Source organism: Acanthopagrus latus, chromosome 21 (genome assembly GCF_904848185.1).
Source record: "Acanthopagrus latus isolate v.2019 chromosome 21, fAcaLat1.1, whole genome shotgun sequence".
NCBI lineage: Eukaryota > Metazoa > Chordata > Actinopteri > Spariformes > Sparidae > Acanthopagrus > Acanthopagrus latus.
In genome coordinates this window covers 15,826,682-15,847,200 of record NC_051059.1, presented here as the reverse complement: position 1 = coordinate 15,847,200, position 20,519 = coordinate 15,826,682, and positions in this window count along the sequence as shown.

Sequence of the window (20,519 nt, the reverse complement as noted above, 5' to 3'; positions counted from 1 at the left end):
ATCATATTGGAAACAGCCGTGAAGAGGCATGATGGAGGCATGATCTCACTGATGAGCCACCATGACGCTGATGAATGTCCTCCACCCTCTGTACAGCTGAACTACATTATATATGGTCGTTCCACCTACAGTACCAGCTGATAACCCTTTCAAAAACCATTTACTCGGAAATGCGTGAAATGCAAAAGTGGGTAAGTGTTTTCTTTTATTTGATTAACTGTGTCTGTGCTTTATGTCCCTGCTGCTGCTGCTGCTGCTGCTGATGATGATGATGATGATGCCCCTGTTACAGAAGATACTCCTTCAAAGATAGTGTGTCTGTCCATTTGAGGGGATCTGTGTGTGTGTGTGTGTGTGTGTGTGTGTATGTGTGCTTGTTGCTCCAGTGACCATGTCTGATTAAAACTGTCCTGATCAAATCACATGACTCTTCAATTACACAGTAATCACTCACAGATCATTGTCCCCTTTGTTGGCTTCACGTTGTACAGCATTTGTGGGTACCACATGAAGAACAAGTGACGATGTGCAGGAAATCATCTCATTCGTTGTTTATTTTTTTGTTTTTTTTTGGGTGGATGAAGGAAAGGGGGGTCGAAGTCGGTGGACTTCTCTCTCTCTCTCTCTCTCTCTCTCTCTCTCTCTCTCTCTCTCTCTCTCTCTCTCTCTCTCTCTCTCTCTCTGTGTGTGTGTGTGTGTGTGCTTGTTGCTCCAGTCCAGTGACCATGTCTGATTAAAACTGTCCTGAATAGATCACATGGCTCTTCAACAACACAACAGTCCCCCACAGGTCATCGTCCTTTTGTTTGCTTCACGTTGCGCAGTATTCATGGTGACCACATGGAGAGCAGATGACGGCGTGCATGAAATCATTTCGTTCATCTTTTGCATTGTGAGCATCTGACACTCATCCACTGAACCCATTAAGCTTTGTTTTTTTTTTACAGATACATTTTGCTGTGGACACCCCCGATATAATCTCGATAAATGCAATTTTGTTAATTAACCAATTGATTAAAAGATTCCAACAACTATGTTTCTTTCTTTTCAGACACAGCATCCTGTTACTTTGAGTAATCCTGTGAAAAGTTTTAAACAGAGCAACTCTTGAACACATTATTAACAATGGTCTTCTGGATTAACCAGCACTGCTCTCAGTAGACACACATGCAAACAAAACTGACTTCTAACAGCAATCTCAAAATCCTGATGGGCAATATTAGCATCACAGTGTGCAATGGCCAGACCCCCTGCTGCTCCTCTGTGCAACCACTCCAGGACACCACCCACACAGCCCCCGCAGCAAACACCTAGCTATCACCACCCCACCTCCCCCAGGACACCCCCACAGCCCCCCTCCAACTCCTGCAGCACCCACCACAGACCCCGCCACCCCCCCACTCCTCAGACTGGACTTCACATCACAGCCAGCCAGGTGAGGAGACAGCTGGAGAGGCTCAAGCAGAGGAAAGCTGCAATCAGATTGTAGAACGCACAAATAACACCATAGCACTCAAATAATGCGCTTCAGAGTATTGTTACTATAAATCCTGCACCTTATCCTCTTGCACCTTATGTTCTACTGCAGTATTGTATTGTATTTTATTTTCTATTCTACTTTACTACCTCATGCCTTATTTTGTTTTAAAGGAAAAGCAGCAAACCTTCACGTCCGTGTTTACATCCCATTAACATGTTCATCTCTGAGCTCTGAGCCTCTCTACTTTGACAGGTTATCTTTCAGACACTGAATGTGCTCAAAGAGTCTCTGTGACAGCAAAGGATCCTGATATGTTGTGATCTTTGGTAGAGAGCTGATCCAATGAAAACCATTCAGAGTAACCACAGTATTGTGTTTGAAGAGAAAAAAATGTTGCTGACATTTTTAAATCTCATTTTGTTGTTTTTATCCTTTGAGCACAACTACATTGGGGCGTCCACAGACAAGATGGAGAACGATATCTCTAAACTTGAGCTGAAAACAATCATCAGCATGGCTTCATATCTACAGCCAAATGCTTTAACATGGCCTCAGTGCTGTAGCCCAAAAGAGTAAATGTAGACTAGAAATGTTCACTTGCCCCAAGTCAAACCATATACTTGTGTATTAGCAGTGTGTGAGGTATGAAAATCACAGCTGTAGATGTTCATATCGTCCAGATCAGGAGAGGTTACAGGTGATTTCCACATTGTGGTGAAAATGAAAAGCACAAATGCAGAGAGGTTGGATTGAGTTGCAACTTTTTATTTGTTTTTTTTTCCCAAGCACACATAAATTAGTTACCAAAGGGTAAAAAAAACTACATTTCAAAGCGAAATGTTACAAATTCATGAAATTATTTGAAGAAATTCAGCAGCTTTGGCTTTAATAATTCAAGCATCTCGAAGGAATGAATACTACTTCTAATAAATCATGGCTTGAAGTAGTGACGGAATTTCCATCTTCAAGCTTTTTAGGCTTCACAGGTGGCGAGTCCGTAGCCCAGGCAAGCCCACTCATTGGTCATCTCCATGTAGCCTGGTGCTGAGGTAAGTCCGCTGGCTAGAATCGAAACAGAAACAAACAGTTCACGCTCAGTACTCCTTGTCATTCATACATTCATGTTGTCAGGTGATCCCAGCTCTTCAACTCACCTGACAGCAGGGTGAAGAGGTTGCAGTAGTTGAGGCCGCCATCAAGAAGGGAGGTGAATCCAAGAGAGGAGGACAGTCCCTGGTGAGGAAGCAACAAGATCCATTTAAACACAGTTCATCTTGTTATGAAGCTATAACCCCAATTCTATAAAAGCATCAGACCTCTGTATCATTTTGCTTTCTATACAGCAGAAGTGGCTGTTGAATGATGAGCGTCATTAGTACTTACAGACACACGGCAGCCACCGCTCATTACAGTGGGGTGAAATGTGAAGGTGATGGTCTCCGTCTGAAATCCATCAGGAGAAGTGTGGTTGGCCAAGATAGACTGAGGGAGGGCTGCCACAAGCTGGAACACAAAACCACACATCGTCTCACTAAATATAATACATTCTAAAATTTAAAACATCATTTATATTGACAGAAGGGTTTCTTACCGTGTACTGACATTCAGCACAGCCAACCAGAGTGTCGAAGGCTGTGATCTGCTGAAGTAACGTGGTGCTGATTTCAGCACAAGGTGTTGCAAAGAGCCTAGAAAAAAAGGAAATTGGACACATTCATGTTGGAAACAGAAAGAGCCGCAACAATTCTAAGTGAAGCATTTCAAGAAGGTTCCTGAGACAGAGACATGAAATAACTCTATCAGAGCCAGATCAGCAATACTCACCACAAGGATCTGCAGAAGGCATGGTAAGGACCGGGAGCAGGAGCAGGAGCAGCAGCAGGAGCAGGAGCAGCAGCAGAAGCAGGAGCAGGAGCAGCAGCTAGAGAGCCCAACAGTCCTGCCAAGAGAGCGGAGGCCAGCAGCAGAGTATTCATGGTGGAATAATGAAGCAGGTTTCTTTCTCCTGTAGAGCAGAGCTGGAGTGTGAGGTAGTGCTGAGAGGATTGTCTGACTGACTGCTTTTCCAGAGAGCCAATTTATACTAAAATCAGGCCCAACAAAAGGCCCAGTAATGATCCCCGTGACTGATTTGGTGAAGGATGTGTGTCTTGTGGCCATTGTCTGATCTGGTTGTCTTGTGCTGATTGTCTTTCATTAAAACACCTTGATAAGTACTCAAGCACATCACATATCTATTATTTTATCTTGCCTCTAAAATGACAATCTGAGATCACTTGATAGGATCAGAATGTCCGTGGGATAAAAGAGCAAATGTCAGTATTTAGAAGTCTGTTAATTCTCAAGATGGGTGCTGTCTTTGATATTGATGAGTCAGTTAACCTAAATAACCAAGAAAAAAAACAAAAAACAACATATATGATTGTAGTTTTTTTTTTAACAGAGGATATTCAAATCTCTTAGTTAGGTAATAGTATGATAAGGAAAATGTACTGTTGCAGAAACATGTCAGTGACTGTTGTACGATCATATATCAAATCATTAGATTATTATCACTCGTGTCAATGTAAAAAGAGTTTGGAACCCATTTTGAACTGTTTTGTAAAGGACTCCAATGATCATTTTGATGATTGTACAAACCTCAAAATTGCTGAAAATACATTCAAATTGTTAGAATAATTGATAAGAAAAGCAGCAAATACTAACAGTTGTGGAGTTAACTAATCGTTTCCTGTCCCTGTATAAACTGTAAAGTTGAATCAAACATCCTATTTTGAAAGCTCTTCACATGTCTTTGTGCAAAAGATCATAGCAGTACATGACACCAACATGTGATGATTAAACAGGCGACAACAATCAGAATTTGTTGCAAACAAAATCCTATTGAAGAAAGAAAAGATCCATATGATATTACAGCTGGAGTCCAAATGTTGCCACAAGGGATCTTAGGATTAATCACATTTATGTTGACATTTTAAATGATGTAATTGTTTTAAATGATTAAATAACTGAAATAAATGTGTGTAACTATTTTCTAAAGTACGGTGGAGTTTGTGTCTTCTAGTAAACACGCCTGTCATCAGAGCTGTATGAATGTGTGAAAGGAGAATTAAGAGTCCTCCAAGTATCCAGAGAGAGCCAAGTCTGTCTCGAAGTAGTATTTGTACTTTAACTTAACAGAGGAATATGAGCAGCCCCCTCTTAAAGGTAAAAATGTTTTATATGGCTTGACGAGAAAATAAATTTTCTGTTTTTGTTATATTGATTTTTCTTTTAAATTTGGATTAACTGATCCCCTTGATATTAAAGAATGTCTAATCAAACAACTGACTCCTAGACATTATTAACTATTATTATTATTATTATTATCAAGTGGTCTTATAGAGGCATTATGAAATGATAAATATGATGTGCTCAAGTACTTGTAGAGGTGTTTTATTGCTTTAACATTCACATATGAGTAACAACAATCTAATAATTTAATATATGATCGTACAACAGTCACAGAAAACATGTTTCTGCAGCATTTACTTTAACTTTAAGTACACTGTCCTTATCATACTTTTATAAGATAAAATAATAGATATGTGATGTGCTTGAGTACTTGTCGAAGTGTTTAATAGTGCAATGAAAGACAATCAGCACAAGACAACCAGGTCAGACAATGGCCACAAGACACACATCCGTCACCAAATCAGTCACAGGGATCATTGCTGGGCCTCATGATGAGCCTGATATTTAGTATAAATTGGCTCTCTGGAGAAGCAGTCAGTCAGACAATCCTCTCAGCACTACCTCACTCTCCAGCTCTGCTCTACAGGAGAAAGAAACCTGCTTCATTATTCCACCATGAATACTCTGCTGCTGGCCTCCGCTCTCTTGGTAGGACTGTTGGGCTCTCTAGCTGCTGCTCCTGCTCCTGCTCCTGCTCCCGGTCCTTACCATGCCTTCTGCAGATCCTTGTGGTGAGTATTGCTGATCTGGCTCTGATGGAGTTGTTTCATGTCTCTGTCTCAGGAACCTTCTTGAAATGTTTTACTCTGAATTGTTGCGGCTCTTTCTGTTTTCAACATGAACGTGTCCAATTTTTTTCTAGGCTCTTTGCAACACCTTGTGCTGAAATCAGCACCACGTTACTTCAGCAGATCACTGTCTTCGACACTCTGGTTGGCTGTGCTGAATGTCAGTACAAGGTAAGAAACCCTTCTGTCAATATAAATGATGTTTTAGATTTTAGAATGTATTATATTTAGTGAGACGATGTGTGGTTTTGTGTTCCAGCTTGTGGCAGCCCTCCCTCAGTCTATCTTGGCCAACCACACTTCTCCTGATGGACTTCAGACGGAGACCATCACCTTCAAGTTTCGCCCCACTGTACTGGCCGGTGGCTGCCGTGTGTCTGTAAGTACTAATGACTCTCATCATTCAACAGCCATTTCCGCTGTATAGAAAGCAAAATGATACAGAAGTCTGATGCTTTTATAGAATTGAGGTTATAGCTTCATAACAAGATAAACTGTTTAAATGGATCTTGTTGCTTCCTCACCAGGGACTGTCCTCCTCTCTTGGATTCACCTCCCTTCTTGATGGCGGCCTCAACTACTGCAACCTCTTCAACCTGCTGTCAGGTGAGTTAAAGAGCTGGGATCACCTGACAACATGAATGTATGAATGACAAGGAGTACTGAGCGTGAACTGTTTGTTTCTGTTTCGATTCTAGCCAGCGGACTTACCTCAGCACCAGGCTACATGGAGATGACCAATGAGTGGGCTTGCCTGGGCTACGGACTCGCCACCTGTAAAGCCTAAAAAGGTTGAAGATGGAAATTCCGTCACTACTTCAAGCCATGATTTATTAGAAGTAGTATTCATTCCTTCGAGATGCTTGAATTATTAAAGCCAAAGCTGCTGAATTTCTTCAAATAATTTCATGAATTTGTAACATTTCGATTTGAAATGTAGTTTATTATCCTTTGGTAACTAATTTGTGTGTGCTTGAGAAAAAAAACTAATAAAAAGTTGCACTTCAATCCAACCTCTCTGCATTTGTACTTTTCAATTTCACCACAATGTGGAAATCACCTGTAACCTCTCCTGATCTGGACGATATGAACATCTACAGCTGTGATATCGCTGGGTTTTCATACCACAGACATTGCTAATACACAAGTATCTGGTTTGACTCGGGGCAAGTGAACATTTCTGTCAGGTTTGGGGTTTAAACGATGATGGGGGGTGGAGGGGTTCGAGAGGGGGGCCAAAGTCCAAACAAAGCTGGGAGGAGGGAGGCCAAGGTTGAGACACTCGGGAGGCTGACGGTGGGGGCGAGGGCTGAGGTAGTCGGGAGGCCGACGGCAAGGGTAAAGGTTGAGGCACTCGGGAGGCTGGTGACGAGGGCGAAGGCTGAGGCGGTGTGGGCTGGGACCCACTGGAGGCCGGCAGAGGCGGCATGGGCTGGGACCCACTGGAGGCCGGCGGTGAAGGCAAAGGCTGAAACCCTCTTGTGGCCAGACCGCTGGCTGGGAAACCCTCCTGTGTCTTGGCCGGACCACCGATGGGAGCTGGTGGCCTGGGAGCTGATGAAGGGTCACTGGCAGCAAACAACCTCGGCCGGGCCTCTGACCGAGGAGCAGATCCTGAACTTGGCATGGGACTCGGCCGGGCCTCCGACCGAGGACCGGGCATCGGACTCGGCCGTGCCTCCGACCGAGGAGCAGGGATAGGTGCCGACTAAAAACCACTGGCACGTGTCGATCGGGCCACCGACTGAGGGCCAATGGCAGGTGTCAACCAGGCTGCCGACTGAGGGCCAACGGCAGGTGTCAACCGGGCCTTTGATTGCGGGCCAATGGCAGGTGTCGACCGGGCCGCCAACTGAAGACCACTGGCAGGTGTCAACCAGGCTGCCGACTGAGGGCCAACGGCAGGTGTCAACCGGGCCTTTGATTGCGGGCCAATGGCAGGTGTCGACCGGGCCACCGACTGAGGGCCACTGGCAGGTGTCAACTGGGCCACCGACAGTACAGCTGAAGATCCAGGCAGGCATGGTTCAGAGGCGCTAAACCAGAATGGCTCCAGGATGCAGGACAGCAGAGGGGGCAAAGCCCTGGGTGGTGGCGAGGAACAGCAGAGAAGGGCACCAGACCTCAGGGAGCCTAGACGCTGCCGAGTGCGTTGCTTTCTAGGTGGGGGAACTTTGTAGGCCAGGCAGGTTCCCCAGAAAGGAGACATTTCAGCTGGGGCTGGAGCTGAGGCATGGGCTGAGGCCAGAGCTGAGGCATGGGCTGGTAGCTTGGCTGTGGCTGAGGCATGGTGGCTAGCCACCGCCTGAGCATCCAAGCCATAGAGGTTGGCAACCAAAGCCTTTCTGAGTTTAGCCAGCTCTGCTATAAAAAGTGTGACACATGGGATTGCCTTCAACCAATAAACAGTTCCTCATTAGTTCAGTTCCTCCCTATGGCTCTTAGCTTCTCCTCCTTCTCCTCCGTGTCAGCCTCACCACTCACAACCTCCAACAATCTGTCCCCCAGCCTACAAAGCTGTAGGCTGTAGTATGCTGGGTCCATTTCTGGTCTGTTCATTCTGTCAGGTTTGGGGTTTAAAGGGGAAGACTATGGAAAAGGGAGGTGGACCCAAATGCAGTTACTCTCTGGAGGCAAGGATATGGGGAACAAATGGCAAGCTTTTATTTAACAAAAGCTGAAGGATACAAAAACCAAGAACTCACAAGACATAAAGACGTGATACATGACACAACAAGACATGATACAAAGACATAAATCCATAATCAGAACATAACAAACAACAAGACTCTACAGACATGACAATTTCCAGTCTACATTTACTCTTTTGGGCTACAGTATTTAGGCCATGTTAAAGCATTTGGCTGTAGATATGAAGCCATGCTGATGATTGTTTTCAGCTCAAGGTTAAGAGATATTGTTCTCCATCTTGTCTGTGGACGCCCCAATGTAACTGAGCTAAAGTTGTGCTCAAAGGATAAAAACAACAAAATGAGATTAAAAAATATCAACAACATTTTTTTCTCTTCAAACATAATACTCTGGTAACTGTGAATGGTTTTCATTGGATCAGCTCTCTGCCAAAGATCACAACAGATCTGGATCCTTTGCTGTCACAGAGACTCTTTGTGCCCATTCAATGTCTGAAAGATAACCTGTCAAAGTAGAGAGGCTCAGAGCTCAGAGATGAACATGTTATTAGGATGTAAACACGGACGTGAAGGTTTGCTGCTTTTCCTTTAAATTATCATTTAATTAACTGATTGTAAAAGACTGTAAAAAAAACCCTCTAAAATGTTCACTCTGGATGCAACAATTTATCTATTAATGGAAAAACTAATCAGCAGATGACTCCATGATGAAAATAATCATTGGATGGAGTCCTTCACAAAACTGTTCAAAATGGGCTTAAAATGGATTTAATATATGATCGTACAACAATCACTGACATGTTACATCTTAAACTAAGGGAACTGAATATCCCTTGCAAGCATATAAATGATATAATATGATATAATCATATAATCATATAAATTATATAAATGATAGATAACCCGTTTGTTGTTGGAAAACATGTGTGAATGTTTGATGGGATATTTAAAGAGTCCTCCAAGCATCCAGAGGACATTCTGCAATGGGTACTTACTTACTTTTAGTACATTTTCCTTATCATACTTTTAACTAACTAAGACATCTGAATATCCTCTGCTAAAAAACAAAACAAAACAAAAAAACTACACTCATATATGTTGTTTTTTGTTTTTTTCTTGGTTATTTGGGTTAATTGACTCATTAATATGAATTAACAGACTTCTAAATACTGACATTTGCTCTTTTATCCCATGGACATTCTGATCCTATCAAGTGATTTCAGATTGTCATTTTAGAGGCAAGATAAAATAATAGATATGTGATGTGCTTGAGTACTTGCCGGGGTGTTTTATAGTACAATGAAAGACAATCAGCACAAGACAACCAGGTCAGACAATGGCCACAAGACACACATCCTTCACCAAATCAGTCACGGGGATCATTACTGGGCCTCATGATGAGCCTGATATTTAGTATAAATTGCCTCTCTGGAGAAGCAGTCAGTCAGACAATCCTCTCAGCACTGCCTCATTCTCCAGCTCTGCTCTACAGGAGAAAGAAACCTGCTTCATTATTCCACCATGAATACTCTGCTGCTGGCCTCCGCTCTCTTGGCAGGACTGTTGGGCTCTCTAGCTGCTGCTCCTGCTCCTGCTGCTGCTCCTGCTCCTGCTCCCGGTCCTTACCATGCCTTCTGCAGATCCTTGTGGTGAGTATTGGTGATCTGGCTCTGATGGAGTTATTTCATATCTCTGTCTCAGGAGTCTTCTTCAAATGTTTTACTCTGAATTGTTGCAGCTCTTTCTGTTTCCAACATGAATGTGTCCAATTTCCTTTTTTTCTAGGCTCTTTGCAACACCTTGTGCTGAAATCAGCACCACGTTACTTCAGCAGATCACAGTCTTCGACACTCTGGTTGGCTGTGCTGAATGTCAGTACAAGGTAAGAAACCCTTCTGTCAATATAAATGATGTTTTAAATTTTAGAATGTATTATATTTAGTGAGACGATGTGTGGTTTTGTGTTCCAGCTTGTGGCAGCCCTCCCTCAGTCTATCTTGGCCAACCACACTTCTCCTGATGGACTTCAGACGGAGACCATCACCTTCACATTTCACCCCACTGTAATGAGCGGTGGCTGCCGTGTGTCTGTAAGTACTAATGACGCTCATCATTCAACAGCCACTTCCACTGTATAGAAAGCAAAATTGTAGCTTCAGAACAAGATATACTTAAGTTGTTATCTCTTTTGCTCAGTAATGACTCCAAAAAGTCTGTGATAAACGATTTTAAAATGCAAACGTTAGTCTGCATTTTATATATATATATATATATATATATATATATATATATATATATATATATATATATATATATATATATATATATATATATATAATAAATATTAGATATCATTATAAAAAAAAAGTTTCTTCTTTGGAAGAAAATCCACTTAATCCACTTTACACTTCCGGTGTAAGTTTAATCCATGTTCTAACACACCTTGACATTGAGTATGACCCCCTTTCCAGAGATAAAGTTTGTGGACCACTAGCTTACGTAGTTTTAGCATCCTCAGAAACGACCGCACAACAACAATACACTGCTGTAAATGGATCCAAGTATAAATCGCCATCAAAAGGCCACAAATAATGCTCAGAACAGCACCAAACTTCAGCAACATTACAAATAGGGTCCCAGCACATATTTCAAGGCATAAAACATTTGATATTGTTGCCGGATTTGTCAGAAAAGATAAACTTGCCCCACGGGTTAGTGGGGATAGAATCCCGGAAGGCATACACATTAGTTTTTTGTTTTTTTTTTTGTCTTGTATATTAGCCCACTATGCATCTCATGGTCCTGATGTCCTGATGTCAACAGCCTCTGTGCTCTCTACTCCTCTCTCATGGTCCTAATGTCAACAGCCTTTTGCCTTTTTGCCATCAAGTGTTTTTTTTTTGTTTGTTTGTTTTTTACTCAGTATGGAACTTGCATTTTTTTCCACTGATGAGCTTCGGATCCAGCAACTGAAAGGAAAAAAGGAATAGTCTGACAGAGGATTTATAATACAGTAACTAAAGAAATCTTAAAGTAATGTTGTGATTGATCTGTTACCGTGATAAACACCACCAGTAAAGTCTTTCAGCGTATATTTTGGCGCTTATCAGCGTACGCGCCAAAATATAAATGGATCTTGTTGCTTCCTCACCAGGGACTGTCCTCCTCTCTCGGGTTCACCACCCTTCTTGATGGCGGCCTCAACTACTGCAACCTCTTCAACCTGCTGTCAGGTGAGCTAAAGGGGCCGGGATCACCTGACAACATGAATTTGTGCATGACAACGTGTACTGAGCATGAACGGCCTCTCATGACTGACCTCATTTCCATCCATTTGTTTCTGTTTCGATTCTAGCGAGCGGTCTCACTTCAGCATCAGGCTACATTGAGATGACCAATGAGTGGGCTTGCCTTGGCTACGGACTCGCCACCTGTAAAGCCTAAAAAGCTTGAAGATGAGGCTCGAATTGTTACATTTGTATTAGACATGGAGTATTCCTTTTTCTCTTTGGTAAGCTAATTCATGTATGCTTGAGAGTAATGCCAATAAAAAGCTGCAATTTCAGTACGTGTGCTTTTTTCATTTTTACCACAATGTCGCTGCACTGTGCCACACACCGCTAAGATCTAAGCACCTGGTTTGTCTTGAGGTCAGTGTAAAAACTCACTGATAGTGGTTGTTGAGGACAGGAAGTGTCAGTGGCAATATGACATCAATAGCATGCCATCCAGTTAAAGCGTGGCGATGCAGATGAGGCTCTGACACCTCCTGAAGGGATGGCTGAAGATGACAAGCTGAAACATTTGAAGAAATTAAGCAGTCGTTTGACCGACTGGCAACAATTTGTCATTCTATGAGCTGTTTACGGCGTTGTAACTGGGTCAGTTGTCATTTTAGGAGGCAAGACTAAACCATATGAATGAGCTGTAACATGGAAAATATTTTCTATGTTGGTAAGCGCTGTCTGTTTTTTTGTGGTTTTTTAATGGTATTTTTCATACTGTGTGGGTTTCCATCTGAAAATGTTGTTTATCTTAGATCGTTAATGTCACAGCCGGTGGAAAAACTGCGTTAAAAGACAGGAGACCAGACAAGCTGGTGGCTGAGAAAGAAGGTTTATTTAAGAAAAAAACTGTAAACTGTAAATACTATATAAAAATTCACATAACAGGAAAAGAAAAAAATGTTTAACATTCCAAACCCACCATAAGAACACACAAAAACACAATACATATGGTTAAAGACATTCAATTAATGCAGTTTCTCAGCAGCAAACACCAAACCCTCACCATGTGAACAAAAAAGCCCCCCCAACTTTTACTAAATCTGGCAGGTGAAGCATTTAGCGTACACTTAATTTTCTCTAGCTTCTCTAAAGTTTCTCTAAAGCCCTTGACGCATTCAGAGTGAAGGGAGAGGGGATTTGCCTGAGAGAAAGATAGGCTGCAGAAGAAGGGTGATGAAAAAACAAAAGGGCTTATCACATCAGGCCCAGGTGTAGCTCATCGCTGACGACCTTCCTCTAGTGGCTGCAACACAGGAACATCCAGAGCAGCGAGAAGTGGAAAAGCGTCTATGTGCCTCGTGGGTTGGTCATCACAACTTTATCAACTTGTATAAATATGGATGTTTTTCCAACTTTAGCTTTTTGGTGATTAAAGCGGCTACGAGGAACTTTCATTTGTGTGGATTCTGGCGGCCCCTGTGGACAAGAGTGGTATGAGCACCACCGCTCGTGCTGTAAAGGTCTAGATAGCTGTTCTCGATTGTTTGGAAGCAGGTGACAGAAAGAAGAAACATGCTTTTAGATACTTTCTTTCTTCTTTGAACACAGCTGTTTGCACGGTGATCTTAAAGAGGCATCATTCTTAAACGGAGACTGTTTCAATACCAGTTCAAACGTCCTTGTAGCACGTTTAAGTCATTACCTTTCATCATTTGGACGTAACATTCGAGGCGATCTAATCGAAATCTGTGAAATCAGACTTTTATCAGTGATGCGTCCCAAAGCTTTGGTGTCATATTTTTGTCTATATCACAGTAAATAACCTATGATGTATACGCCCACAAACAGACATATACACATGACTTGACATTAACTCTAACAGCTGTGACTTAAGGCACGAGGGGAGTCTAATCGCTGCAATTTTAATCTTGCCCTCGTGACGAGCCTTTATGATGTGATGCCTCCCCGGAAAATGCAGCCACTTGCTCCGTCACAAGCTCAGTTACTTTATACTGTGCGGAGCTCACGGTCCAGCACACTCTCAATTTCTTCCACGTTCAGGAAAACCTGCTCCTCTGACACCATGAGGCCTCTGCTGCTGCTGACCTCCACCCTCATCGTGGGCCTGTTGGCCTCTTCAGCCGCCTCTCCTGTACCTTTCCCCTACCATGCTTTCTGCAGGATGATCTGGTAAGACTCTCCTGCTTCACTTTGTGTCGTTGTATTCAACCCCTAGAAAGGAATTGCTGTCAGCCAGGAATACCAAATATTAGACATTATAAGAAGAAAAAAAACATCCGCTGGAAGCAAATTGCTGCGGTCTGCTGTCATTTCAAGAATAATGTGTCCGTGCTGTGATAATTGCCGCAGGCTGTTTGGGCTGCCGTGCGCTGACGTCGGTACCAGACTGGTGCAGCAGATTCAAGCCTTCAGTCCCGTGAAAGCCTGCGAGAAATGTCACTATATGGTAAGTTCTGCTGTTCGATTGCCTCTCTGGCACACAATTACATTTGAGTACCCTACACACGAAGGCAAAAAATTGATTTTTTGATTGACGCTGGTGATTTAAGATACATGGCTTTGTTTGTTTTCAAACATCATTAAATGAAACATCCAAGAATATCAGAAAAGCACTGAGTGAAGTCTCACACTGCAAAGCTCGATTTCATTGCCATGATTTGCAGTGTTGGATTTGGAAATATGACAATAATCATCATGTTTGATATTGTCTTTGAATTTGTGGTATAATTTGAAACCGATCATGAATATGCCTTTTGTGCCTCCACCGGTCAGGATGTCTTGAATCTCAGCAGCTTCCAGATTAAATGCAGAGGGAAGCCACATGCCAGTTCACACAGTCCTGACCTCCACTAGGGGTCGCCAAAGCTTCACAGAGGGTCAGGAAGCCTTCCATGTGTTAATGGGTGTTTCTTTTTAATATACAGTAAGCCTACATATCCAGATTTCATTCATCACTGTTAGTATTTGTAAAGTTGACATTTTTATTTAAAGATACAAACACAAGCAACAACGGCCTCGTCCTGAGTTAGAAAAACACACAGTTATATAAATATAAGCCCACACAGAACAATGGCTGAAAAGAAAGCACTCAATTTGTCACAAGGGAATCTGATGAAACGTGAAAGATTGTTAACATTAAAAAGAGAATTGAATAAGATGTTCCCCATAATATCATGAAAAACACATCCGTGAGGCAATACACACCGGATTAATCTGTGGAGAGATGTGGAGTTCGTCAGTCGTTCTGTATTATTATTGTCATTCTTTGAATGTAACAGAATACAGTATCCATAAAATAATGACCCGTCAGAGGTTGTCAGTTCACTCAAAGGGGTCCCTGAGGGAACCCACCAAACAGCTTAGGGATTCATTTCAACATCATGCCAGGAATCATTTATTCACTCTTCTTGTTGCCAAACAGGAGCGAATCCCTGAAGCCTCACCCAAAATCTTGTGGGAGGCCTTCAAGAAAGATCGATTGTGTTGTTTTCCTTTAATACTGTGGAATGTGAGCAACACATACTCCAGGCCAGTGCAAAGTGACTCTTACTATCATATATTAGTCGGTGTATGATCAGCTGCGTTGTCCTCCGTTTCCAGCTTGTTTCAGCCACCAAGGAATCGATCCAGGCCCACCACACCTCCGCGGACAAGACCCAGGTCGAGAGCTTAGAGTTTGACCTCCACACCACCGTCCTGACCAGCAGCTGCCGCGTGTCTGTGAGTCACACATGCGTTCACATCTTCGCATGAATTACTCACAGAATATAAACTCATGCTTTGTTTGTTTGCGTCAGGCTCAGTCCACCTCTCTCGAGTTCACCAGCCTCTTGGACGACGGCCTCAACTACTGCAACCTGTACGACCTGCTGACAGGTGAGCGAGCCTTGACTGGTACAAACACGATTGCTCTTTCTGTTCGCAAACACCCTTTCTTTCCTCCCTGTGGACACATTATGTGCGCAAATAAAACAATGAATCTGACTTTTGATTTTTAGCGAGCGGCCTCGACTCAGCGCCAGGCTTCGTGGAGGTGACCAGTGAATGGGCTTGCCTTGGCTATGGATTCGCTACCTGCAGGGCCACAACTCACACCCTGTAAGGCCGAATAGGTCGACAGCCAGCGACCTACAAAACAACACACGGTTGTACAAATATAGCTTTTTTTTGCTGCTTTATTGTATCATTGTAACGCTTTTGAAAATGTATTCAAATCCATGTTGGTTAGGGTCATGTTTTTGTTCCTGAAACATGTAAAATGTAAGAGATCTTATCCAGTATAGATAAATGTCAGTAACTCACACCCAGTCTTTGTCACATACAAGATTTGAATTCAAGAACATTTTTTATTCAAAGCACCTTTAAACCAAAGTATAAACATAACATAACTATTTGTGATGTTTTGTGCCATCATCATGAAATAAAGAAATGTTCCACCCACTTTTTTATATATGCCGTGAAATCACAGAATCAGGAGGCAGACGACGGATCAGTAGCTTTGTAGATGTTATGGAACATTTGTTGTGTAACATTCAATCATTTCTTTATTCCTCTCGGACCACAGTAGGGTCTGAGAACCACAGACAAGCATGTAGACTGTCTAGCTGGACATGATGGCTAAAATATGTTTTACCAGCCTAATGTGATAAGAACAAAAAAAAAAAAAAGGAGAGAGGCCCCAGGGGGAAAGAAACTACTGCTACTGAGCATAGCTAATGGAGCGGTATGTAATCTTATGGCTGCGATCACACAAACACACAGCTGACGGAATCGGATCTAATTTGTGATTTTCTGCATTGCGAAAACAAAACAACAGCAACATGTGACCAGCAGCAGCAATGGAAACGCAGGGAGTGTGTGTTTCCTATTAAATAAACCAGTAGATGAATGGTTTGCATAAAAAAAATAATAAATAAATAAAAATGACAACACACTTGCACTGTGTATCTTTACCGTGACAATTTAGTGCACACCAGCCTTCCCTTTATTGTCCAGAGCTACAATGTGTGATTTCACAAACTTGTACTGGAAAAGGAAAGTAAGAGCAGCTGAAGAGAACTGTGGCAAAAAAAATCTAAAATGACATCCAAAATCGTTCATTGTCCAACAAAATGTTGGATATAGTTATTGTCAACTTGTGTTTTTTTAATTTCCTGTTTCATTTTGAAGTTATATCTCACTTCCTACTTCTTCTCTTTGTTTATTTTCTCCACTTTTGTTATTGCTACTCCTTGATGTGTTTAACCTTGTGTGTTTCCAGTCATCCCTGGTTTGTGCTTTTTGCTTTTGTCTCTTGGATTTCTCTGGTTTTCTGATCTGGCGTTTGCCTGCCATGTGTTGTGTTGTTTTTTAGATTCTGGATTTATCAGACATTGGTTTTCAGCCATATTTTTTTTTCTCAAAGCTCTCTTTTTGTTCCATTACCTGCCTGCATGTTTGGGTCCCCATTTGTGTAATCCGACAGTGAGATCCTTTAACCTGGAATCTTTACTTTTCTATGTGTTACAACCAAACATATGAATTTCACTTGTCCCATCACTGTAATACATAATGTCTGAAAGTTAAAAACGCAGTCGGTATCGTATCTCCGTTGTCAGTGACATAACATAATATGGTTGATGCAGACAGTCTGGATCGATATCTCAAAATGTGCACAATGAAATGCTTGTATACATTTTAAGAGAGCGTTTTGTAATACAGCTCTGGAGCTGATCAACGTTCCCCAGTCCCCGTGGCAGCCAGCAGGACGAACGAGGCCTAAAGGTGACAGGTACTCATTTGAGAAGGAAGACAAAGAAAATGGAGCGTGAATAATTGTTTTAGTGTTCCAGAGTCTTGTGGGCTGTCAGACCAAAGCATTATGCGCCTGTGTTAATCATCCCTTCACAGTGATTCTCAGGGCGATGGTTAATTCTCATCTGTGTCACCCCTATGACCTGTTTCTGAAGAGAGACATGAGCGCACCAGACTCAACCACTGAATATTAAAATAATGTAAAGACCAGAGATTCCAGCCTTGACCTTACATGCAAATCCAGTTGCTCAAGACTTTTTTGGACCAATGGTTTAGTCATTTTGTAAAACATGTACGCTGTCTTATAACTTGTATGAAATCATTGTGGAGGTATCTCTGTTCCTTCAAGAAATCTGCACAAAACTCTATAAATGTAATAATTGTTTTTGTGCCGTGACCTAAAACTTTAAAACATTTAAGTTGCATATTGTAACTTTCGCCCAAGTGTGTTTCAACCCCGGCCCTGGTGGCACCCTGCACTGCATGTTTCAGATGCTTCCCGTCCCCCGACACGCATGATTCAAATGATCCACTCTGCTGAAGCCTGATAACGACCCGTTCATTTAAATCGGGTCAATCAGGCGGCATTTCTGACAGACCTGGGTTGTTTGTTTCTTTCATGTCTTCCACCGTTTTCTGTAAAGTTCATGAAAGCTGCAGCAGAAACTTCAGACTCAGAGATGTTGATAAAATGTTCAAAGTTCAGCATTTGGTCAAACAGTAACGTTTTCCTGTTTCCTGCTCTATAGTTTGATTTAAAAGCTTTGTGAGTCACTTTATGCAGGAGCCAAATATTAACTACAGTGTCTTTACTGATTAGTTGTAATCCATTGTGTTGACAGCTGTGTTATAAATCAAGATATGCGATTATTGTCCAAAGAACATTTATTCACAATAGGTCAGCTCCACATGTTGATGTTATTATATATCCCATCATATATAGAAACAGAAATAATGATCCAGAGCAGTCTGGTAAGTGCCTCAAAATGTTTTCAGCTTTCACTAAGCAAATCAATTCTCTTTATCTTTAGAACAGCACAGAAATGTTTAAAAAAAAAAAAAAAAGTGCCAAAACACAGGTCAGACATCTGGATTATTTGCAGGCAGAGAGTCCATATCCGAGGCAGAGCCACTCGTTGGTGAACTCCACGAAGCCCGGAGCGCTGTTGAGTCCACTTCCTGTACAGGCAGGAAACAGAATCAGAACAGATGGGGATTAACAAATCCTCAGACAGTGAGGGAGTGCTGCTGAAATGAAGTTTTATGAAACCACCCCAGCACCCACCTTGTATGACGTTGCGGAGGTTACAGTAGTTGGTGCCGTTATCAAACAGGCTGTACCAGAATGCAGACATGGACGAGCCCTGAACAGCAGGCAGATAAAACAAGTGAATTACATTTACAGCGTCCTCAGAAAACAATCTTTTTTTTTTTTTTTTTTAAATTCCTGTTAAACTAAAGGATTAGTTCACCCAAAAATGATCTATTCACCTTCATACCAGTGGAAAGTCAGCTGATGTTTTGTAGTCCGTAAAACATTTCTGGAGCTTCACAGCAAAACAGTGATGCAGCATTTTCCGTGACAACTGAAGTAGGCTAGCAGGCGGCAAAACAAGAGATCCCAAATCGATTTGCAAAGATGTTATTTGGGATCTTTGGCCTTCCAGAGACTTGGATTATGCTGGTTTTCAGTTCTTTTTTCCCATTTGAAACCAGTCTGTCTACATCAGTCATTTGAGAGAACGCTGCCTCTCTGTTTGGCTGTGAAGCTCCAGAAATGTTTTGCAGACGACGAAAGCATGACGGTACACAGATAATGACTGGATTTTTATTTCCGGGTGAATTCCTCCTTTAACATAAATTCCTTGATTTATCAGATATGAAGATCACACTCACCTCTATATGGCAGCCCAGAGACATGGCTGTGTCGATCATGGTGAAGTTAACAGCTTCAATCTGGCCGATACCCGAGGTGTGGTTGGCCTGAATAACTCCCGAAGCCGCTGAAATGAGCTGGAACACAACCACAAAACGATTGGGAGTAAATCGACCAGCGGCATGACGGCACCAATATAAATCCATGTGATACTGAATTTCTCACCTTGTATGAGCCCATGGCTTTAATCTGGGTCAAGATGGCCGTGTTAACCTGATCACACGGCACTCCAACCAACCTGGGAGCAGAAAGTATCAAACATATCACTGACTCGGTCTGCCACACATGTATTTGTATTTATAGGCCCTTTTTCAGCTTTTGGTTTATTTTATCATGCATCTCCTCCACACTCACATTGGCTAAAGGAACCCATCTAGCAAATGTTCACAGATAAACAGATGAGGTCTTACCAGACGACCCTGCAGAAGGCGTGAGTTGTGTTGGTGGGTTTCCCACTCGTGACGATGCACATCCCAACAAACAGAGCGCAGGCTGCAACCAACGTCCTCACAGCCATGTTGAAGTTTGCGTCTCAGTCCAGACAGGAATGTGTGGATGGTCCGGCTGTTGCAGTTTTATATGAACACTGCACGACAAGGGGCAAACCCTGAAGACCACTGGCTTGTCATGTGGACCCATGGAGAAGTGATTTGCGTGACACTTTGGCATGAAGTACTTGGAATCTCTCACACAGGCAGGGATGGATTCCCAGCAGAAGTCTCTGGGAATTGAGACAGAATCCTATACATGTCTGTATTTTCAGACACAAATACTGCCACCAACCTATATTTTGTTATTTACATGTTTTATTGTCTTCTGGTCCAAAGTTTATTAACCTTTCTGATTTTAACCAGAACTTTTAAACCTGTTACTGCTGCAAAACATACCTTTTTTCTGACCCGAATGAAAGAAGACATGGTTATATGTATTAGGATGATAACCACCATTTATATGTGGTAAAATTTTGGTTATTTAAAATTCCGTCAGTGTTGGCCAATGATACATATAAGAACCGTTTTGGAAGCAACGGAGGGAATATATCATATATCATATATCATATTTCAGCATTAGTCTTAAAGTTAGAGTAAGAATGTATTTTATTTAATATATAACTAATCTTGCAGCAAACATGTATGTAAGTCTAACCTTTCAAGGAAATGTGATCAGCAAATTCATTAATACAATGTCTGATAGGCCAAGCTTAGCAGTCCAGCAGTCCCTCAGATACTGTGGTGCACAAATACAGCATTGCCAAAGTAAACCTAATGAAGAGCTCATTATCTTTTCCTCATGAGCATCTTTATGTAATTGTTTGTTGCATCTTCTTCGATCATGTTCGCTTAGTTTTGTATTCATTTATTCATTTTTGTTCAGCCTCTGTTTGTTTGT